The sequence below is a fragment of the Xyrauchen texanus genome, chromosome 15, assembly GCF_025860055.1.
Source record: "Xyrauchen texanus isolate HMW12.3.18 chromosome 15, RBS_HiC_50CHRs, whole genome shotgun sequence".
NCBI classification, from domain to species: Eukaryota; Metazoa; Chordata; class Actinopteri; order Cypriniformes; family Catostomidae; genus Xyrauchen; species Xyrauchen texanus.
In genome coordinates, this window is record NC_068290.1 from 11699343 (window position 1) to 11725081 (window position 25739).

Consider the following 25739-nt stretch of genomic DNA (forward strand, 5'->3'; position numbering starts at 1 on the left):
TTGTGTATGTGTTAAAGACCCCATGAAATCACTTGACAAGCTCAGTTTTCTTTCCTGTGTTGGCTTATTTCCTGCTCCTAGGGCTTGTCTCTTTAAGAAACTTTGCTAGTAATCTTAATTTACGTCTTAGCCATGAACCATGGTTTGCAATAAGGCAGTGTTGTAGACGAGACCAGCTCATCCGAGTTCAAGTCTAGTCTGAGAACAGTGTAGGTTGAGTTTGAGTCAAGACCAAGACCAGAAGAGGGTTGTGTCCAAGTCAAGACTAATACCAGAGGAGGCCGAGTCCGAGTCGAGACCGGTACTAGTAAAGGCTGTGTCTAATACAAGAGCATTTATTTTTAATAAATGTATTAAATATATTGTTAAAACCAATATTGACTAGGCACTTATTTCAAATAAACCTACCAGCTTCTGTATACTATTATATTCCATTCAAGTAAACATTTCTGCTTTTCAAAATACAGTATTAATGTACAATAACTAAAATGGGCATAAAAATCTGACAATGATGTATTAAATATGACAAAGTTTATGCAGAAAGTGAATAAAAACATTTACATTCAATTTGTTAACAATTTATTTAATTGCACTACTATAGTCCCTCATTGTAAGTCAAGTAAACATTTCTGCTTTTGCCTACAAGATTTCACCTTGGGGTACGCACAGATACCATTTTATTTTTAAGAAACCATTCAATTCTGATGACATCGAAAGAAGTATTTTTTTTAATTTTTTGTATGTGTTCTAAAAGACTAGAGGCCATTTAGACCAAAGTAGTGCAACAAACCCAGATAGAAATAGTTTTAAATATTTTCATCTAGAAAGCATCTAACATCTGCTAGACATCTTAAAAAGGTCAGATTTACAATCAATCTATATCATAAACGTTGTTATTTGCTCAGATGTCTTTGCAAAGACATTTGCTGAATGTCTTTTTGACATCCAAGACATACTTATTAATATACGTCAAATAAGGTATAACAGATGTCTTCCAGATGTAAGCACACACATCAAATAGACATCTGGTTGTTGTATGTGTGGGGGAATAGGGTATAACTCAGGTGTCATGAGACACGTTTTTAACAGTTGAAGTTATTTTTAACTTGACAAAATAATTAAAAAAAAATTTTGTGCTCCTTCACGAGGCATCAAAAATAGCGCTAAATTATGCAATGGTCAAAGACATCCGTTTAGTATGTTTACATAGAAAAACAACTGGAAAACAGCATGGATAGACACAACAATGCATTTGGTGTGAACAGCCCCTTATTAACAAGACACAGCACCAATGGAAGTTTCTCAAAGTTACCTCTCAAAAAAGCAGTCTTTTGTTGACTGTAGGTAAATATCCATTTTATCCAATGAATGGTTTGTTTTCCATTTTCTTAAATATACTGATGCAGTTTTAATGAGTGAGAACTGCTGCAAATTATTCAGTGAGATAACAGTTTGAACTATTCGGACTGAATAGCCAGTGGATTCAGACCTTTTTGCTAACCTGTTTGGCCAATTCGCTGAAAAGAACTGACTGATTTATTTGTGAACTGGGCATCACTAGTTCTGATTCTAAGCAGCAGACTGAAATGTGGGACAAACGTCAAGATCTCTGATATTGTCAGTAAAAATGTTTGGCAGAGCTTTCGCTTTATATTTTTTGAAAAGGGACTCGACTCGACTTGACTCAACTCAGGGTTAAGTTTGTGTCCACACTTGTTCGAGATTGAGTCAAGACTGAGTCAAATTGCTCACGAGTCCATGACAAGACCAAGTCCAGTCTTGAGTACTACAACATTGCTATAAGGGATGCATGTTGTATTAGGAGGTGGTACATGACATTCTAGAGAGTATTTGATTGGACAAAAATCTGCATAGTGCAAGATGAGTCATGAATATTGAATACTGAGCATTGAGTCAAAAAGGTTGAGAATCACTGTTTTAGAGGACTCATTTATTCCACATAGTTTATTCTACATTTAAGATAACTCATTGCACCATTTAAAACTCAGGAAAGACAAGATGTTCAAAAGCTTGTTAAACCAATAGTGACAGCTCATGTAGAGCATTTTCACAACAAGAACTATTTCACCTTCAGAAAGAGGAAGCCACCTAGGATCTGAACTTCTAAACACCAGGTCAAACACCTCCAGCCCTCGGGGTAAGCCTCCAGCAACCCTCTGTTTCAGTTTAGCAGTAGAGCAGCACACATTGAGCTGAGACTCAGTGGTAATTGTACAGAGCTCTTCTCTCAACCTTCCCTGTCACTAGCAAAAAGGAGCCCATCGCTCATTGCTGCCATTACTGGCCTGCATGCCGTGAATAATGCAATTTGTATCCTCCATGGAGAGCATCCAAAACAACAGCCAGTTCAATAGACAAACAGCTCATCAGAGTGGAAATCCGCACTTGGCAGGCCAAATCTTGGAGGATTACAATCATCAGTAGTGTAACTTGGATCTTACGGGCCCCAGTGTAAAGAACCTGTCAGGCCCACTCCTTGGGGAGCCTGGGTCATTTATCATCACCCGTCGAGCCTGCAGTCATTTTTATGGGTCCTTTTGGTCGACTGCTGGGGGCACCCTCTTAACCTGGGCCCTATGACATCTGCACACCCTGCCCTCCCTGTAGTTAAGCCACGGACAAAAATCCCCCTTAAAACTGAATTCATGGGTCTTTAAGGTTAAGAACATACCCCTTTTTTACAGTTAAAAAGCTGAGACAGATTTTCTTAAAATGAAATAACAGTCACCAGAACCTGTTTATGAGAATATTCAGTGTAAATTTGAACACTTTCACGTTTAATGGTATTTCAGGGGTCTTCAACAGGAAGTATGTGAGTTACATAAACCAAAGCTAAAGTTACAAATTTAAATTCAGCTAAATGCTTCACTGTCCCCTTTCCACAATAAAATGTAGGTCTGTCACCAGAGCTATTCATTTAGTGTGATTAATTACATGTATAAAAATAAAGTGTTAAAAAATAACACAATTAATCATGCCCCTGACCCGTAAGTAAATTCTTTAATAAAAGTTTGTATTTTCCTACCATCGCAGCAATTCAAGCTTGAAATACATGCAACGAGCCGCATCGGCAGGGGGCAGTAAGCACACTCCAACAAACCTCACAGTGCCTGAATGATGGTGCTTTGAAGTCCTCCTGAGAAGTTCGTTATTACAAGGTTGGAAATCGTTAATATGCTGTAGTGTGCATTTAAAGGATTTTGGTTGGAAATTTCGGACCCGTTTTGCAATTTCATTGTTGGTTCATTTACTAGCGAAGGCAGGAAGCTGCATCAATGCAACAACATGAAGAACAAAGCCATGCATTAGGTTTGTAATTAATGCTTTATCTATCTATTTTATTATTCTTGTGCAGCCACATATAATGATGGGAAATATAGTTTTGTTGCAAACGCTTGTCGCTGCATTAACCAGCTAAATTATTATTATTTTCTGGTATTCTTCATTAACAAAACAAAAAAAATCTATATAAACTAAACTGCACTGTCAAAAAGTTGAATGTATTCAATGTATTCAAACGTCCTTTTACCACCTGTTTTCCGTGTGCAATAACAGCGTTATATAAACTGCGGCAGGCAAATACTGCTGAATTCTGTGAATAAAGTGCAATAGAATAAATGAAATGTATGTATAAAGGAGGAGTATTTGTGCTGAAATAGCGCAAATCAATGACATCGAGTTAATTGATTATATATTTAATTGATTAAATATATTCATATTTAATCACATTCGACACCTGCTTAAATGGTGGTTATTGAATAGGCACAGGTTTAAATGGTGAAAATGTATTCACTCCAGGCTTTAGCATTTTACTCATCCAAGTGATTCAAAGAACACATCAATAGATCATTACCATAAAAAAAGTTACTAACGTCATGGGACAATTATATCTTGCATATGCCAAGAATATCTAAAGAAAGAATGCTCAGCAGTGGTCAACAGGATGTCTAATGTATATATGACCTCTTAAGATGCAAGCCTCAATGACTGAGGGTCAGATGTCACCCAGTCTTTAAGACCTTAAGTCAGTGCTGTCTCTGACAAAAGATCAATAAAACTCTGAAAAGCTCTGTACATTTACAACTTTAGCAGAACATGACACATATTAATACATGGTCAGGGTGTCACTTAGTTAATTACTGTTAACATTTACATATTTTCCAAATTTTAGATAAACTATGACATGTTCACACACACACACACACACACACACACACACACACACACACACACACACACACACACACACACACACACACACACACACACACACACACACACACACACACGTAGTATTTCCATGTTTTATGGGGACTTTCCATAGACATAATGGTTTTTATACTGTACAAACTTTATATTCTATCCCCTAAACCTAACCCTACCCCTAAACCTAACCCTCACAGAAAACTTTCTGCATTTTTACATTTTCAAAAAACATAATTTAGTATGATTTATAAGCTGTTTTCCTCATGGGGACCGACAAAATGTCCCCACAAGGTCAAAAAGTTCGGGTTTTACTATCCTTATGGGGACATTTGGTCCCCACAAAGTGATAAATACACACACACACACACACACACACACATTCTCTCTCTCTCTCTGTCTCAAAAACAACAATGCTCTGTCCTGCTGGGAGATGTATAGAGAGATGTTAGATATGTTGTACCTGGGTTTTAAAGGTCAGCAGCTGCCCTTTTTTAGCTGCAACTGCTGGAACTGAAACAAATCGCTTGTGGTAGGGCAGGTAAAGAAAAAGAGCTGCTGGTTTCAGATGCAGTGGTTGAGCTCGAGCTCCAGTGAGTATAGATCATCTTTAACCAAATTATTTAATAGAAAATATGCAAATACAAAGTACATTTTGTGTAATAGTTTTTCTGTGGTTGCATTTTTCTGTTCAAGAGCATGTATCCAATTGTTAGTTCATTTATTTTTGCCAACTCTGCCTCAACCCAGATTATTTGGATTTCATTGTCTTGTTGCATTCAGCTGAACTGGCCAGGACAACATACTCCATCTACTTCCTCAAACATGGTGGCATACTCTCATGCATAGTAATTTGCCAACATTGACCGGTGCACAATCATTCCGTGCAACAGGAGGTTGGACAGAATGAACAGGTTTCATTCCCCCATGCAATGTGGAATTATAGAAGATTATTATCTTTACATGTGAAGAAGCTTATTAGCTTTCCTGACTGCACAAAGCCCCTCATTCCCCTTTGGTCTGCCCACTGGGGGCTGTCTATCTGACAAACACACTGCAATAATGCCAGGACCGCAGGCTGCTCTGTGGCATTACGTTTGATCTTTTGAGCTCAACATGATGGGTTACTGTGGCACATAAAACAGCCCTGTAAGAAGCACCTGCACCTTTGCCCTTCTGTTTAAACCGATGACACATTTGGAGACTTGTATAAAGCAAGGGCATTGTTGAAACAAAAAAAGACCATTAAGATTGGTCCCTGTACTGTTTATTCTCATCATGAAAAGTGGCACAGGAGAGAAGCAGATGGCATGGTGAGCTTTGAGAGCAGAGAGGAGCCAAAGAAAGAGGCAAAGAGCTCTAGACAATGCTGGAACAGACTGTGGTTCAGATGAGTTTTGGTTAGATCCAAATTAAAATGAGCTTTTGTTTAAGCTGTCTCTTTTATGTTGGGCATGATACTGCTCATTACACTTCATTACTCAAGCACAAGAAATCTGGCGCTATTTAAGTCCCAGTTGGAGCTTTCCGTGGACAAATATCTTCGATTCAAGTTGTGCATCTGCATGTTGAGTTAAGTGACAAACATCTGGAATCTTCACTATGGAGAAATGTGTGAGTTTCAAAGATTTTAGATTTGCCTTTTAATTAAAACCAGTAGTTCTTAACTGCTGGGTTACGAGCCAAAAATTGGTCCTAGGTCTGTTCTGATAGGGTCGCTAAGAACATGGAAAAAACAATACAAAATATAAATAATAAAATACATATAACTGTGCATTATTAGGATAGCAAAATAAATAGACAAATTATCTGTGAAAAGGGAAAAAACTCACTTCTTTTGTTGTTGATGTCAAAGGCCATGTGTTCAATATAAGGCTGTTTCGTTTTTACATTAATCAATTATTATAAAATATATATACAATATATAGATTGTAAGCAGATTTTTTCCCACCTGATTAGAAAATTGGTTTTCTTGTTTTAAGCAAAAATCTCACTAGGTTTTTTTAAGATTTAGAAATAAATGAGAATTGGGTGAGAGAAATAACTGAATTCAAAAATATATTCTGTGAAAACAAGCTACTGATTAAGAAAATTATTATATATATATATATATATATATATATATATATATATATATATATATATATATTTTTTTTTGTTTTTTTTTGTTTTTTTTGCTGTACAGTCCATTTGTATTGAGGTCATAAACTCAAACAAAAAAAATAAAATAAAACTCAGCAGAGATTTTCAGATGCATGGCTTACCTTGCAGACCCCTGCAGAACAGCAGGCACACACACACACGGTTCACTGTCTCACTCAGCTCTACTCATAGCTTTCAACCTGCCTTATCGCACATCACACACACCTCCCTCCTGCCATTTCTTTTACCTTCCATTTTTTTTTCTGTTTCCATTTGCACAAGCACCAATATGTTTTTTTATTCCATTCAGTCATTTTTCAACCTCTGTGTAGTTCCGAGGCTAGCAGGAGGCAGCAGGCAAGCTTCCACCAGTGAATACTGGCTTATTGTACACACAGCCCCTTTTCGGTACATATGTCGCAGGCAGAGATAGCAGAGAGATGAGTCTCTGCTCGGTTCTTTCCTATCTCACCCAAACAGGCATATGCAGACCTTTGAACAAAATATAACTGCACAGAAAAAGTGTTTACCTTCTTCCAATAACTGAGGTTGTTCCAAAAAAGGAGGAAAACAAAAATACAATTTCTCCACACACATCAAGATGATGTTTCGAACCGCTTAAAGTAGGAACGGAAACTAGTGAAGGAATTTTGGAAGTTGGCTTCACATGATTGATTTAGCTGCTGTCCTAATCACACCCTAGGACCATATCACTGATAAGACTGTGTCATTGTGTAACAAGATTAGAAAATTAGGAGTTGGAGTTTCTTTCAAGGAACTTTTTGGCTTTCTTGTACAAAGGGGATATTAAAGTCTCTCAGAAGCAGGGTGGTTAAGTTGCTTACTTCATGTATTTTGATTAGTCATTTTTAGCCAATACTGTATTTCAGTTCATACTACTGAAGTACTCAGTAACTCAGTAAGTCTTCTGATTGTCTTCTGATTTTATAAGTATACAATAGTCTAAGCTATAAGCAGCTTTTATTCAAAGATTTGTTTTAAAACCAAAAACGTGTTTTTGATTATTCTTAACTCACCCAAATGTTCTCCTGTATTTTGTTTTTACTTTTATCCTAAGACGTTTAGCAAAGTTTAAATTTCAAAGTTCTATCTATGTTAATATTAGATAATGTATTATGAGCTAACATGAGCTAACAATGAACATTTGTATTTTTTTTAATTAACATTAACCAAAAATAAGAAATTATGTAAACAAATGTTTGTTCATTGTTAGTTAATGGTGCCTAATGCATTTACTAATGTTAACAAATCGAATCTTATTGTAAAGTATTAAATTATTGTTCATTGTTAGTTCATGATATCTAATGTATTAAATATTTTTTATGTATAGAACCTGATTGTAAAATGTTACCAATTATTTTTGTCAACAGTCTAGGATATAGACTGTACTCATAGTAGATGCCTTGTTTATTTTGACATGGACAACAATGAGGCTGTGAGAGACAGATGTACACTCAGATTAATATATTGTATCATTGAGTATCTGGGTTTAGATCATTCGGCTGACAAAATATTAAAAGTACATGTCAACAACCACGATCAACAACCAGACACAACTGTTCAACATATTGAACAGACTGTAATTTCATCCGTCATGGCCTTGCTTGTGTTTGTCAAATGAAATGTGCCATCTGCTCTGACTAGAGTATATTTACCATTCAGTTACTTCTACCCCATTATACTGTTTACTACCCCTCAAAACCAGATAAAAAACATGATCACACAGAAAGTTAGCATGTTGCTTTTGAATGTGCCAGTACCCTGAGATCAGCCCACTTTGAGCAAGTTACTTACAAGTGGTACCTGCCATCAGACATTTTTGCATAAGTTTAAAAGTATTCACCTTCACCTGTGGTATGACAGATAGAACATTTAGTCAGCAGCGTGGGAGAGCTGGGTTTATGTCACTTGTTGAAACAAGGAAGTAATCGTGTTTGCATAATTAGCTATGAGTGCGTCTCAGAGGTTCCATTTTCCCTCTAAGAATACACTTTTACTGTAATGATGCTTATGTTTAAGGTTGGGGAGTAGAGTTATTAAAATATGCATTCCTCTTCACTTTATTAAATCACTTAATGCTAAATATAACCCACTTTAAAACTCACTTTTGTTGCTCTCTGTGGACATTTCATCCGGAAACTGGAGCTCACACATGCCCTTATGTTCCATAACACTTCCCGATTCGGCCAATGGAGGCACTTCCTCTAATTTTGGTAAGCACAGACTGAGTTCCCCTTCTGTCACTCACTCGACATTGTGTCAATGCAGTGACACTAGAGGTCAATCATGAGAGCCCCAATCACCTCAGATCTTTGAGAAAATGCCAATGAGATCATGGGATTTCTTCATGGTCCACCTGGGCCTTCAGAGAGCGCCATTTAAGCCGCTAGAGTCTGTCGAGCTGAAAGTCCTCTCCTTAAAGACGGCCCTCCTGATTGAGCTCACCCCCCTTTGTGGCAGGACCTACCACCGCGCCTCTTCCATGTGCGGCTGCTGAGCCCATGCATTGTATTTCCACATGTTGACCTCCCCTTTTGGACAGGATGTGGTCTCCATGGGGTCTTTCCCCCTGAAAGAATAGGAAAGGAAAAGAACACCTTCCCCGATGTGTATGATAGCGTTAGATGGCCCCAGCTGAATCTAATACTCTGTGGAGAGGAAACATAGAGAGAAAAGGCCACTGCTGGTATGCCCTGCTCCCATGATAGTTACGTATCTTCCCCTCCTCATTGATGTGGGGAACTACATCACATCATTTGGGGTATTGGGGGAGGTTACGTGCAGTCTGATGCACCTGCTATTACGCATGCAGCAGATTGCTTGCACCTGCATCGGCAGTACACGTAACACGGTTCAGCGGTTGTGGCGTTTTTCCATAGTGACCCCTAGTGTCACTACATCGACACAATGTCGAGTGAGTGACAGAAGGGGAATGTCTCGGTTAGTCTTGTAACCTCCATTCTCTGATGGAGGGAACGAGACATTGTGTCCCTCTTGCCACAATGTTGTACTAGCCGCTGAAATGGTCGTGACCGTGTCTCGGCTGCTCAGCACAAAACCTGAATGAATCCGCATTCCAGCTCCCTTTTAAACCCGTATGTCCGGGGGAGAGGCATGTAAATTCCACTTGCCAATTTTCATTGGCCTTTTCTCAAAGATCCAAGGGGATTGGGGCTCTCAAGATCGACCCCTAGTGTCACTACATCGACACAAAGTTTTGTTCCCTAAATCAGGTAACGGAGGTTATGACAGTAACCGAGATGTTTAGGTCCAGTAGTGTCAACCTACTGTTTTCAAATTCAGAGTGAGATCAGTTTGACCAAAAACTAGTGTAAATCAAATAAGAAGACCATTACAGTGTTTGGGTCCACATGAAATACAGCGCAGTGAGAAGGGTACTTATAGCACAATGAAATACTGGAAGCAGCTGGGCTATTTCTGCTTATCTCCTCCAGCCCATCTGACCAAATTGTGGCTAAATCAGCCAACCACTGTTTTTGTAATGTTCCATGCCTCTCAAAAAGCCTTGTCAGTTTCTATCAGCCAGCTGTTGTTATCCTCATATTCAAGCCTTTCCCAAACATAACCCCATTAAATTTTTCTCTCCGCCTGTCTGCAGAGTCTCGGCAATGTATGTGTCTTCGGGAATGGCCATGTCTAGAGATCTAATTCAGTATACATTTGTCTGACTGTACCATTTACTGAATTGTGTCACTCCTACTGAGATAAAAAAAAAAAAATCTTTAACCAGTCCAAACTGGTCAGGCTGGTTTTGTTTGGTAGTTTAGAAGGGTTTTGGAGACTTGTCATCTGGCAGACAAGTTCACCAACCAGCTAAGTCATCTTTAAAAGCCAGGCTTGTAGACCAGCTAAGCCATTTGAAAACCAGCTAGGCCAGACTGGAAGACCAGCTAGACTATCTAAAATCCAGATTGGCCAGGCTGGGAAACCAGCTAGTCCATCTAAACACCAGCACGACCTGGCTGAGAAACCAGCAAGACAATCTAAAAACCAGATTGACCAGGCTGGAAGACCAGCTAGACCATCTGAAAACCAGACTGGCCAGGCTGGGGAACCAGCTAGACCATCTAAATATCAGCTTGGCCATGATGGAAGACCAGCTACACATTCTAAAAACCAGCTTACCAGGCTGGGAAACCAGCCAGGCCATCTAAATAACCAACACGGCCAGGCTGCGAAACCAGCTAAACCATCTAAAACACAGTTTGACCAGGCTGGGAAACCAGCTAGACCATCTTAAGCCAGCTAAGACCAGCAAACTAGGTTAGGCTGTTTTCTTTTTCACCTGTATCATCAAACTATAGGTCAAACATGCATATAGATCTGAGTAGTTACAGAAGGAGAAAGCTGGAAAAAGATGGCTAATACAACAGGCAACACATGGGTGTTTCTACCTGACAAAATGATGTCTAAGATTATCATATCTGAAGAGAGTGAAATGTGAATACTATATGTGCATGCTTGTGTGTGACAGTGCGCTGACTTCATGCTTTACCAAGCTTCCAAAAAAGCCTAATCCTACCATTTCACAGCTGTCAATGGGCATGCCTAAATTAGCAGGCTGTCCTTGTAGGTGAGTGGCACATGGAGGACGAAATCCGCACTAAGACGTCAGACAGAGCAGCAGTGTGGGCTAAAAGAGGGGCTCCAATGGACCTGTTCCTCTGTGGCTGTCACCCACCAAGCACCATTAGCACAGCATTCCTGAGTTCTCCGTGCCCAGCCAATGTGCCCGATGCCAGCTGTCACATTAAAAGAGCCACATGTGATATACTCAGGAGCCAAACACATTATCCTAGCTATCAGGCTCTGATGCTTACATTCTGGTCCAAACACAGATTTACCCATTAAAATGGACTGACGACAGTATAAGTAGAACACACACAAGCAGACACATTTTACTGTGCTGTTTAAAGTCAAGACTTGGAGAGGACAGTGGGAAAATAATGGTTTATCATGCACTGCAAAAAGATCCAAACATCCTTAAAGGAATGTGTTTATAAGAGAACTTTCATATTTTTTTAGCGCTGAACAATGCAAGTTCTCAAGCGAACATGCGAGCCACTGTATAGGAGATTCTTTTATAGTGCTCATGAACGCACAATGGACACCAAGATTTTCTTGGAAAAATGTATTACATTTTGTGTTTATCTCCAGGACCTATTGTTTCCTTCAGAAAAGATGGAATGTGACGCACAAGCGTAAAAAGTGAGGTACTATCCACTAGCATTGTATTGAAAAGACTTACCTGGATATTCATTAAAACATCTCCTTTTTACTGCATAAGAAAGAAAGACATACAGCTTTGGAATGACAGTGAATTGTATTTTTTGGGTGAGGAAAATTGGGTGAGTACTCATTTAAATATACTTGAGAAACAAAATGGTGTAGGATAGTAAAACACATTTTCAGAAATGATATCTTAAATTATATTTATTTTTCTTACCCCACTGGTAAATTGTTTAAATTAAATCACAACATGTTGTTAGATTTAAGCTTAAAACAAGAAAACAAGGAAAAATGATACTTTTCTTCAGTATGCATTTTTCATGAAAATAATGTATATAATAGAATTTGTACAAAATAACAAAAACACTGTTGATGTTTTCATTTATGACTATTTTTGTATTTATTTGTATTTGTTTTTAAGAAAACTTTAAGCATTGAGCTCCCAGTCAGTCAGTCAAATTTCTTGGTTTATTTAAGTGCTATTGTTTTTGTCCAGTAAGCTGTTAAAAAACTGCCAGCACATTTGGGCTCTTACTTGAACCATTACTTTCAATAATTCACATTACTGACTAGACTACTCAAGCAAACTACTTTTACATTTTCTAAGAAGGAGCACTCACTAAAACGTAAGAATGGAACCAATGGTACCTTTGAATTAGAGGTTTGCCTTCTATTGCTAATAGATTTTGTCCATTACTATCCACTGTTTATTGATTTCATGCTGTGCAACATTAATGCTAAATGTGCCTAGGGAAATGGAAGACAGAGCAGTGGATCTTATTTGGCATTTATTAACAAGATAAAATGCTGCTCTGCACCACTGGTTTGGCAGAACAACAAGCAAAGGTTTTGTTTTATTTAGTCCCTTTTCGTAAATAGTATGTATCGCATAAATATGCACTGTTACCTTGGTGACCGGCATTATTCATTCATTAGTGCTGCTTGTGTTCACCTTGCTGGTACACTAAAGATGGCTCTCCCTTTTCCAAACTCAGCTGCCTAGTGTGGATGCACCATGTTCTTTTACGGCTCAAAAATATATATGCTCCAGTATGGCTCATGATCAATGTTCCCTCTAAGCTGCATGCTCTTGCATGGATAGAAACAAATCTGTGAAGAAGGTGGACTGAAAAACACATGGGGAAAAAGCTAGAGATTTTTTGAATCTAAGAGCTAAGTGAATGGGTGCTGTTGAAGATTAAGACTGATTACATTTTGTCACAACTGAATTCCATAAAAATTCAAAAAAAAAGATTGTGCATTATAGAATATTTAATTGTATATCTTATAATTGACATCAATATAAAATAAACAAAAATATTAGTTAATCAATATTAAAATAATAATATTTTTAAAAATATTTTTTTATATCTAATTTACAGTATGTTTCATATATGTTTCTGCTCAGGTGACCAGAGGTTCTGCCCAATAGGAATATGTTTTGCTCAGCCACAACAAAAATTAGAGGGAGCATTGCTCATGATCCTTTTTCAATGCTTGTTGTACTCACTAAACATGGATGTGGCGTAAGCACTGAACTACAGTTTGATCAAATGTGGTATATGAGGGAGTGACGCAAATTGCCAGAGCAGCCCTTCAACTGATCATCCTTAGCTGTACAAATGACAACCTAGTGACAGAAACTAATTCACTTCCCGAAGACTAAAGGGCAAAGTCAGGGCACAAAGAGATTGGAGAGCCAACGGCTTGCACATGTGACCCATATAAGGTGTTAGTTGAGGTGTTCGGGCTAAATGTAACCCTGTAATTAAGCCATGTCAACAGTGATTTTACATGTTGGGAGCGCTGGGAATGGGAAGCAGAATGCAGTGGAATTGGAAGTGACAGCTTGAGGCTGGGGAAAGAGCATACTTAAAAGGCCTCGACTCATAAAACATTCATTTACTCATGTACTGACAACACAATTAAACAAACGCAAAAATCAGAGACAATTAACAAGACAGCAAGTGCAAACACACAGCAATGAGGATGTTTACACACACGCAAACACGTACAATGAGACACTTACACGCATACATACTCATATACACTCATGCATTAGCATTGAACACATATGACATTCAACAGATTTTTTTTTCATGCAGTCACATATCCACAAAATGTATTCACTTTGACCCGTGTTGTCACACCATTTACCAACGCCTCTTTTTTTTTCACACCAAGAACATAATTGCATTGGCCTAGATTGTTGAACCGAGAGGCAATTCATAATTTGTTATATACGCTAATGAATGATGCCTGGATTCAATTCAGAATTATTCAGATTACATTTGAAATGAAATGTATGGTACATTGACCAAACCTCTGATGCTTGGTGCTACATCCTCCTTATGCAACCATATCTATAGGATAACAACTGCATTAGCCACTGAGCAAGCAGTGGTTATTAATCTGATTATTCATGATTTTCTTACATATTGTGTATATTCTGATTTGATATACAGTATAATGCAGTGTTATAATACAGGACAGAGCTGTGGGGAAACCCAATGGATTTCAAATTCTATGTTTGTCAAGTGTGTATGTGTGCATTTGCATGTGAGTGGGTTATGTTTGTCATTCCAGGGATGTGGTCACTGGGTGTGTTCTATTACCTCAGATAGGAAACATAATATTGCAAAATTTTCACTGCATTTTCAGTTATTGGCATATGGATGGATGATGTTACGATTTCTGTTCTCCACATTATTTCCCTAATGAGAACAATGTTTTTCTCACTCTGTAACAAAAACAAACATGTGGAATCACATGCACTATTATCTGATAACAACTCGATAATCCTTAAAGACCAATTCACATAATCCTTTTACATGCCAATTATCCAAACAGTGAAGCTTTAGAACCTTATATTTATGTGCTTTTCTTTCCAGGTTATAGGATGAGACCTTTGTTTAGTACTTCACTGATATTATATCAGATCTGAGTTCCACAAAGACAACATTTACAGTGGCTCAGAGGGAAAATGTCCCCAAAAATGAAAATATTGTAATTATTCTCTCACACTTATGTTGTTCCAAATCCACATTACTATATTTCTTCCGTGGAACACAAAAAGAGATGTTAGGCAGAATGTTAGCCTCAGTTACCATTCACTTTAATTGTATGAAAAATAAAAAGATGCAAAAAACAAAAGATCCTTTTGTGTTCCACAGAAGAAAGTAAGTCTTTCTGATTTAAAACAACGGGAGGGCTGAATATGTTGCATGATGGAGTTAATGATGACATATTCATTTTTGGTTACACTGTCCCTTTAAACAACATTTAAAAATGTCTGAAGGTCTCTGCATTATATAACAACTTGATGCTAGAACTATCATCAGAACTAACTTCTCTTTTCTTACCCATTTTTGTCTTAACAATGTGCTATCTGTCTTTAAAATAAATGGCACTTTGTTTGATATTTTGCTATTAAACACAATGTCACGAATACATTGTGTGGCTCCAAATAATTTTTTGAGCCTCTATGTATCAATGGAACAAATGTTCTTTTCAGTGTTGACATACCTTTAGTGAGTCTGTCTTTATGAGAGCTTGTGAAGCCCTGCCTATGTAGGGAAGAATGAAGAATTACTGATTATTTCTAGGATTATTTTGAGCTTCTGTCTGTAAACCTGTCACACTAGAAAAAAGAACCAGGAATACCTCAATTTAATTGACTGCCATGAGCGATCAGGCCAAATCAAGGCTGAATCAATCAAAATGACCCATTTCTCATAACTTTACATTTTGTGTAGAAACTATTGGTCCTCCTTGGCCACATGGGTAGTGGAAGATCAATTCCTACAACATAACCCATTTATTCACAATATTTAGTGATTTTACAAGAGTCCATGTTACCATGGAATATATACAATGACCATCCCCTGAAGTATTGGTAGAAATCACACAACTAATGAAACATACAGTGTAAACTGCAGTATTTGATTTATTTCTCCCTCAAGGGCAATTTGCCAGATAAAATAAATTCAAACCAAGAAATCATAAGAAAAAAATTGCTGAACTTTCAAGTATACATGCCTTGAGCATAAGAAATGACAGAAGTCTCCAACCCCTTATAGTTTACTTTTTTACAGAATGCTTTTTGAGAGCAATCAAGCATGTTTCAAAAAAAGCACATCGCAGCCTGACTATCAGTTGCACACAAGTAAACACATGGATCAGAAGAGTGCAATAAAAGAAGGGGTTGGAGGAAGGCTATTTTTGTCATGCTCACTGGAGTGTGGCAATGAGTCAGGGCCACATGGACACGTAAGCTGCAGGTGGGCTGTGGAGGTGTCAGGCAGGGTTAGCAGGAAGGGGGTAGCACAGCTCTGGCCCAGTCTAAGGGTTCTCAGTGGTCCCATCTATTACCTCTTGGCAGCAGCATACAAGTATGTGCGGCCCCAGAGTGCACTCTGGCTCTGATTAGAGCTCCCATTGGGCTTGTGTTGACACATCCGCACAAAAATTCAGTAGATATACAGTACAATACAGGTCCTGCTACATGCATTATCAACCCACTTTTTCACAACAACTAACATGCACTATGCCGTTGGGATTTGAGCCAAAGGCAAGGTGCCACAGGTAAAGAGTAAAAGCCTCTCTGAGCTGCAGGATTAATGTGTTGTCAATGGAAGGGTATGATGACAGATGGAGCACAAGGGCAAAAAAGGGTTCTCAACAAGTAGAACAGCCGATGTTGGAGTCTGACCTTACAGTTTCAGCTCTCAAAAACCTCTTTGAGGCTGTTAGACTCCTCCACACCTTCAATGCCATAACGTAAAAGTTACAGTTCCACCATAATAGCAATAATATGCCCTTGACTAGCCCACGGTGGATGGTTCCCAACTCTGGAGGAACGCAAACCTTTACAGTTATGTAGTTATATACACCAAAATAAAAATTCTGTCATTTATTTACACTCATGTGGTTCCAAACCTGTATGATTCAGTAGAACACAAAAGGAGATGCAAGTCATTATGTGAGTCTCAGTAACCAGTCACTTTAATTGCATCTTTTGTCTATACAATGAAAGTGAATGGTAACTGAGGCTGTTACCATTCTAGCTTACATCTCCGTTTTTGTTTCAAAGAAGAAAGAAAGTAATTTGGGTTTGGAATAACAAGAGTGATTAAATATTTGACATCATTTTCATTTTGGGGTGAACTATCAGTTTTATTGACAGAAAAAGCATGTAACACTGTTAATTTTCAGATCATTTTAAATAACAGGACTGGTCATTATTATATTCCCATTTTTTTTGTATGTTTTTGTTATTTATTTATTTACTTATTATAAAAAGATAAAAAACAACAATCCTTTGTATTTAAGTGTTTAATGGTATGCACAATACTTCCTTCTGTTTTGTTTGATAGTATTAGTATTGCTATAGCCTTTAGAATCAGTCATAACAGTAGCAGTAGTAGTATAAAATTGTATAATTATGTTAAAGGTGAAAGAGTTTCACCTTTAGAGTAGGATTATTACCATAGTGCAGTTTGAGCTTTAACAATTGAAATAACGGAGAGAAATAACGGAGAGTTACTGCACTAAAACACTTGGCATACTTTTTTTTTTTTTTTGAGACACGAGAGATAATACAGTGATCTAACACTGGCATTTAGAGTCAAATAAATAGAGCCCTCCGGCATGCCTTGTGGCAAGTTAGGGGAAATATTTGAAATATCTCCAACATCTTGGATTTAAAATATGTTGGATATCTGGAGGGCAACACAACGGATTGTAGCTCAAGTGAATACTAGCTCACATATACAGTATCCTTCCTGTGAATACAGAGATTGAATATAAATATTGAATCAGTAATTATTACACAACTATAAAATCATGCTCTGTCCTTGCTCATTATCCATCTACCCTGGCTTCATCATTCATGTCCCACACAGCTGTTCCATAACTAATAATAGCACCTTCGGGACACCTCCTGTACTTGTGCGTGCCCCTTCTGCATGGTCAATTGTTTTATATATACTGTAAAATATATATAATTTCCTTTGAGGTTTTTCAGATGACAAAATAAAAATTGGAAGCTGTCAAGGAGTTTTTTTTGGGGGTTTAATGACAAATAATATGGCTAAAATGAAAAAAATAAGAAATCTTTTACAAATTTTAAAGTAAGTTTAAAAACATCAAGTTCACAGAAATAAAATGTTTGCATCCAATTTAGTTTCACACATTCATACAATTTTTACACAAAATTATTTAATGAGTTTTAAAATGTCATGAGGTGTAACCATAAAGTAAAATTTCCTTTTACTTTCCTTGTACCTTGAACACATGATATTGTACACAATTTACTCTTTTTCTTGCGATTGTGCATTCTGAGATACTGTTCTGCTCACTACAATTGTACAGAGGGGTTATCTGAGTTACCATAGCCTTTCTGTCAGTTCGAAACAGTTTGGCCATTCTCTGTTGACCTCTCTCATCAACAAGGCATTCCCCTCTGCAGAACTGCAGCTCACTGGATTTTTTAGCACCATTTTGATTAAACTCTAGAGACTGTTGTGCATGAAAATCCCAGGAAATAAGCAGAAATACTCAAACCAGTCTTCGGTAAGAAGAGGGGTCAAAAACACAAAGGTTTTTTTTTTTAAAGAAATTATAATAAAACATTATTCTGCACTACTCCATGTTTGAATTTCCATGATTGATTTTTTGTTTTGTTTTTTGCTTTCTCCCGACACTGGAGAAACTCTCACTGACCCTTTTACAAAAGTGACTTTGGTAAGAAGAGGGGTCAAGGACACAAAACAAATCAATTAAAGCTGAATTGTGCCATTTTTTTCTGTTAAAATATTTTCTCCTATCCTACCTTAATATGCAGACACAACAATCAGTAGACCATTTGTAGGTTAATTTCCCCCCAAAATGTAAACACTGTGGCTCTGTGGCACTATAGAAACATTACTGTTTGTTTGAGGATCAAGAACAGCCCAACACTGGCTCAAACAATGGCATGGGTCTGGGGCAGGACTATCTGTTTGCACAACCAATGGAAGACTGGGGACTGTTTATGAAACCCTCTCAAAAACATAAATTTTTTGTGCAATTCTGTTTGGCAATGCTTTGCCATCTAAATTTCCCCTTTAGTTTATATAATAAAGCTGTAAAATAAAGAAATGTTTGCATATACTAACATTTCTATGACCATAGCATATCTGAGCATTTAAAAAGAAAGATGGAGTGTCCCTTTAAACACATATCATTATTCAGCAGAAAACAATAGCACCGTGAAGTGTAATGAGTGTGACAGACAACAGTGGTAAAAGGCCACCAAGAACACACACACGGGAAATGATTAGGAGCCGTCTGTGGGACAGCGATTTGATTTCCCTTGCTACTAGTCCTTGCTGCCGTATGTCAGCTGGTGCTGTCTGTAGTGGCGGCCGGGCTGCCAGCAACACTCAATCACTCTGTTTATGAACCCAAACAATAGTCACTTACGTGGTGTGAGAATCCATAGAGGAGGGCCCAGAGCATCCAGCCTGTCAAAGCCAGCGTCTTGGGGTTCTCCAATGGCAGATAAGACAGATTACATGAAGAGGTTCTTTCTATGAAATGAGAACGATTTTTCGGCTATGTGCAAACAGCTAGATTCCTTCCTAAAAAAAAAAAAGAAGAAAAAAAAAAATGATTTGTGGTTGCACAACAAATAATAATTATCTGACATTCTAATGGACTGGGATGTAAAATTTGTCATGGTCTATTTTTGTCCCTTATGCTTGATATTGTCTTGATACAGCCAGTATTAACCTTTTCAATAACTACAAAAGACAATAAATAGCTCACAGAAGCCTGTGTGTCCACATTCTCATAGTCTGTTTTACCAGTATAAATACAAAGATCATGTAGATTACAAATGTAGATCACTACAGATTATATAAATACATATAACATAACATATAAAATATATATGCATCTTTTACTATGGAAATGTTTCAACATTAGGGAAACACAAACGACCAGATACCTGTTTTTATCAGTCAAATTGAAAGACAAAATATTTTCGGTTAAAGGAATAGTTCACCCAAATATCACCCTAATGTAATTTATAACCCGTATGACTTTCATTCTTGTCTGTAACACAAAAGGATATGTTTTAATGAATATCACAGTCCATGTTGTCAGTACAGTGGATACTGCTTCACTTCAAAAAAGACCCAAATATATCATATAAGTAGCCCATAAGAGTCATGCATCATTTCCCAAGTTTTGTGAAAGCATGGTGAGAAACCCATTCTCATAGAAACACGTTACTATATGTAAAAAAAATACTGTATACATAGCTATATGTGGCCCTATGTGGGGCAGTTTCCTGGGGAAATGAACACTAGAGGCGCTAAAACAACAATGACTTGTGTTTCCTTTCACACAAATCATGAGTGAATTGGCAGAATATCCATTTGATAACATTCACTTCTTGCCCAGTCCCTCGCACAATGCTATCTTTTGACTTCTAAACACTACAGCGCGTAACTTGTAAGAAGAGCTGCGCGATTCTGGGTAAATTGAGAATTAAATGTTTTTGCTTAGAATAAATTCTCTCACGATTCTGAATAAAATGCTTATTTCGGTGATTTAAAAAACATGGACATACATTAAGGGTATTAAACAAAGTAACATATAATTTACAAGAGGTTCTGACACAATGTGATCAATCTCCAATCAATCTAAGCAAACATGCAATAAAGTTGTAAATCAGATATATACATTGGAAAAAGTCCACAAGAGCGCGCAACGAATACATTATCAACCAAACAGTACCTTGTGATTATTGAAAAAATTACAATAAAAGAAATAAATAAATAATGTTAATATAAACTGCATAAATTTATAATAATAGTAAACTATTTAAACTGTTTCTCACATGCTGAATAAAAAGCAAAACAAGCAGAAAAATGCTCCATTAACAGTTCAATGTTAACTTTGTATTGAACTTCTAAGCAAATAAGCAATAAAACACTGTTATTTTACAAAAGTAAAAGAAAAAAATATACATATATATATATATATATATATATATATATATATATATATATATATATATATATATATAAATTACAAATTAATTAAAACAACAAGGTCTTCGGTTTTTCTCTTGTAAAACTTGCTTCAAGCTTGTAAAGAAATTATTCAAGAGCAGTAATTAAATAGAGAACAGAGTAAACAGTGCTTTAAGTTTTTCAGCAACGATAAAAACCATAAAAAAGGTAATTTTATGCTAATTAAACGTGTAGGACGTGTGATGCAAATCGTCATGAGCAGAGTGCGAGCACTGAACACGCACATCCCGATTTTGAAAGCACAGAATGCTCATTCGCCTTGAGTTATTTGCACTAATTAGTGGGTCCACAAGATGCCAACACTTACATTTTGAGCCGTTGCTGTCACGAAGAAGCGATCAGGCGTAACGGATGCAGACTCACTTAATGACATCAATGAGCTCATATTTTGCATGACAGGCTCCAATCCTTTCAACAAAAATTATGATGTTGGCATTTACACTCGTTTACATTTATGGGAGAAAATATTATATAAAAAACTTATTTCTCCAGCATGAAACCGATCTAATGGTGCAATTTCCTGTGCACGATGTCAAGTTTCAACCAATACAATATACGTAAGCGCAGCGTAGTTCTAGCGGGAAGACAAGCAGTTGTACATCATCGCACCATTAGCTAGGTAACTCCTAGCCAATCACATGTAAGCCATTGCTTTATAAGTCTGCTCACAATCTATCACATTGCTGTTTCAGTGTGCTAACATGGAAACCTCCACCACCCCACCACCACAGGTTGAGTCCCGACCTGCACAGGGGTAGGCTCCTCGCCCCTGCCTCCTATCTCCGGCAGGATATGACTTCGGATTGCCAGACAGAGCTTACGCCAAAGAGAGCCATTACATTTCTGTTTTATATTCATCAAATAAAGGTCATCTTAAATTTAACTCAAGTCTGCGAGTCTTCCAGATATATATATATATATATATATATATATATATATATATATATATATTACAATGAATAAATGTCTATTTTTCCAGCCTGTTGTATAAGACATTATTTATTTATTGTCCATTGTTAGTTTTATATACAGTTATTAAATATTGTTATTTACATAGTCTAAAATTACATTAATGAAATCTTGTTTTATTACATATCGTATATCAATGCGGATATAATTTATTACAGCTGACAGTTACGTGAGCAAACAAGGTTTGAACATCAACTGTTACAAGATCAAACTGAAATGCATGGCTTTTTAATACTTCAGTGTACAAATTTGAAGGCTGCTGAGTGAATCAATACAGGTAAACATCATATAATGAGACTACGCATTACTTTACGGAGAGCTTACAACCTACTTGTTAAGTCTTGCCTTAAGAACAGGTGGTGCAACCAAATTAAGCACTGACTTAGTAACTAAATAACTAGTAGTTACTAAGCCCTTAGTGTGAATTTTACATCCCAATTTACATGAAAACTTATGCACAGCTGGTGCAACCCTACCCTGAAGATAAAGTCCGGTGTCTCATAATAGTTGTAGTGTACATACGCCAACTGCCTGTGTATGGGAGCACAGTTATACAGAGTATACTTTGACAGGCTCGCCTTCAACTGTACCCAGACGCTGAGTATTCAAATCAAATTGGAAGTATACCCAGGACTTTAGGGTAGGGAGGTATGTTTTGTTGATTTAAAACTCGATAGAGAGTTAATCTTAAAAACCTCATCTGTTTGATAGACCATTTAACCTGATTTTAGCCTCGTAACTGTCACGATACACGTAAGGAGCCACATAAAATCAATGAACAAAAATGTAGCTACAGCCACGTAATTTTTATGAGAATAGGCTCCGTTTGGTTTTGGAACAACCTTTGGTTTTGGAATTACTTAATATGAAATTACAGTAGGTACTGTAACACTTATAGAAGCTTCTATTCGCAACATCAACAATTAATTGGCCAGGAAATCATGGGATATAGCTTTTGTTCATTTTTATTTCATTTATTTGGAAACACGAATGACAGACAGCTAAGAGGGTTTTAATATATGATTACTTTTGTCGTTCATTGGCACCAGTGCTGATGCACAGATTTCATTGCACCATGTGCGTCTAATGATTAGGCTAAATACCGGCAATCCCCTCATTTTACAATTCATCTGTAAAACAAAAGTCTCCCATCTGTGTTGCCTCTATGACAACAGAAAAGTCTCATCCCAGCAAAGCATTCAAAACCAATAGCCATAATTTTATTTTAAAACCATAGGTTGGAGTATGAAAATATTGAAAATGCCTTTACAGCAGGCTTCCCTCCACCTGTATCTTCACCTTTACACCTCCTCCTCAGATACCGTCACTCTCTTCTGGGTTGAAACCTCCTCATGGGGCCTCAGGGCTTCAGCCCGGCTGTCCTGTTATTGTGCCATCAGCTGCTTTGTCACAGGAGAGGGTAGATGCAATTTGGCCCCTCAGGAGAGTCAGGATGAAGTGTCCATTTCGATTTTGTAAATGCTGACCTGAATTTATTATATGGACTCACACCGAACATCTCACTTTCTTGTCTGCTTGCTTCAAGGAGAGCCTTGGTGCTAGAGTTTGGCTGTTTTAATTTTTATTGTATAATCTATTGAGACATTGCTATGAAGTGGGTGACTTATCCCCTCCAATCATGCATCTGTCCTTGTTTATATATATATATATATTATTATTATTATTTTTTTTAATTTAGAAAACATGGAATAAACCACGAGTCATATGTGATGAGCAAGTAAGAATTGTAATTTTCGGAAAGGGTTAATATTTCAGAAAAACCTCCTTCCTTTGGATGCAGAAATTGGGATTTAGGCTTCAAACTCTGTAAAGCTGCTTTGTTATAATTACTGTAATAAAATATATGAGTGCTGAGACACTATTGCTTATCATTTATCTAATATTTTAAACATAAACAGATGCAGTAATCTGGTTGTAGCTGTTTGTTAAAATATCACCCTGCAGTGAGCAAGGTTAAGGGATCATTTGTTGTGTTTTTGCACATTATGACAGCTGCGCTCTCTTATCAAAGAAAAGATCATAGCCAATATAAACACAGCACAGAGATAATATGCAAGCATCATGTTTACTTTACGGTAAGTGTACAGCATCTCAAAACATCAGAGGATAAACCGGCCCTATTTAAATAATAGTTTGAAGGACAATGGAGCAGATGAGGAGTACTGGTGGAGGGGAGGGAAAGACAGAGAGAGTGAGGGTGCTAAAGTAGCATCCACAACCTCCATCCATTGCAGATTTACTGATCTGTCTGCACTTTATGTGGATGAAATGGAAAAGAGAATGGTAGCATGTTTACAGCGCTATAAACTTTTCTTTAAATTCCCAAGGACTCGACCACCCTGAAACTGTGTCAGAGCCTCCATAAAGCTCGGGGTAATGCCATCCTTGAAATCTGATGAAATGTTTATTGATCTTTTTAGATATTCTTTTATTTTCTTTCCACATTACTTTTTCCTCTAGATGAGATACAGGAGTGCGACTAAAAGAAGGGTATTTTCATCCAAAGAAATAAATGCAAAAATGTGGCCATTGAGAATCTGTAAATTGCAAATAATTAGGACATTCATAATCATTAGAATAAAATGTGAGATTCATGATCCTTATAGCTCTCTCTTTCATCCTTGCCCTCTTTCTCAACAACCATACAGGATATCACAACATTGTCCACCTTGGCAGGACATCCACTGGGTCACTTGAAGAACATGTTTTCACTATGTACTAATTGTTCTTCTTGGGGTGGTATACATTGCCAGTCAAAAGAATGGACACATCTACAATACCTATTTTTTATTACTACTATTTTACATATTTCATAATAGTCAAGTGTGTCCAAACTTTTAACTGATAGTTTATATAATTTACAGTATATATTTAGATTTGTATCAGTTTTGGAGCTGAAACAGAAAAGCTAATTTAGTGCAGATTGACTTTACAGACCTGAGGCAATGCAGAGGTGAAATTTAAAATTGGTTGATTGGAAATAGAGTGAATAGCTGTTTCAGATTTGGTACTACAATAGTGCTAACTGCAAATTGTATGTCTGATTTGTGCATTGTGCCATTATTTGTATCTTTTTTCTTCTTTTTCTTCTTCTTCTGCACAACACTGCATTCAATAGAAATCAAATTCAACCTCCGGGCAATATTGAGGGAATTTTAATAAATTAGAAATTATGTTTTGTCCTCAAAAGAACACACAGCAACATTGATTATGTGTGGTGTATTGGGTTTCATCTACATTATATAAAGCCATGGGTTGTGAATCAATAGTAATTAGTGTGTAAACTAATGTGGAAAATGTAAGTGTTAGCATAAGCTCACCATCAAGCATTAAGATTTGCCTGTTTGCCTCTTAATGTAGTTCATTATAAATCCATCAGTCCTTGGGTAATCATGATAATAGCTGAGTTTAGTTATTAGTATTTAATAATTTACCTTTGATAGGCTTGTTTGGTTGCTATCAATGATACCTTGAAGAGACCATGCAGGTCACAATATAGATAAATTACATTACAGGGATAGTTCATCCCCAAAGATTATGTCATAATTTCTCACCTTCCTGTTGTTTCAAATGTGCATGACTTTCTTTCTTCTCAGGAGAACGAAGGAAAATTGTACACAGTATGTTAGCCTCAGTCACCATTCACTTTCATTGTATGGAAAAAATAATACCACTCCTTATATCTTCCCATGGTCAAAAAACAGTCCAGCCCCAAAGTCATGCCATTGGTTGAGCCAATGTTGGTGTGTTGGGCTGGTTGGAATTCTCAAACAAACCGAGTGATGTTTTGACAACACCACAGAGACATTAACATAAAGTTTGTAAAAAAAATCACTCACTTTTCCACCTTTAAGTGCAAAAACATTGTTTAATGTCCACTGATAAAAAGTAGAGCAAAAAGCAGACTCTAATTAAAGACACCGTTATGACAATAAGATCACAACAGCTATTATGATATTCATATATATTATTATTCAACAAGCATTTTCTACTCTGCTGGACAAACTACAAAAGAGTGCAGAGGGAATC

General features: G+C 37.0%; 1 protein-coding gene across 3 annotated transcripts in view; it reads right to left on the bottom strand.

Moving 5' to 3' along the window:
• Positions 1–25739, bottom strand: part of tsnare1 (T-SNARE Domain Containing 1) — a 358521-nt gene that overhangs the window by 57432 nt on the left and 275350 nt on the right. For 2 of the 3 annotated variants that reach the window (XR_007972167.1, XR_007972166.1), the window contains exon 12: positions 19102–19259. The gene's annotated coding sequence lies outside the window, so the exon portion shown is untranslated. Of the gene's footprint in view, positions 1–19089; positions 19260–25739 lie in introns of those variants that run through there. The other variant, XM_052144886.1, reaches the window with a different exon arrangement.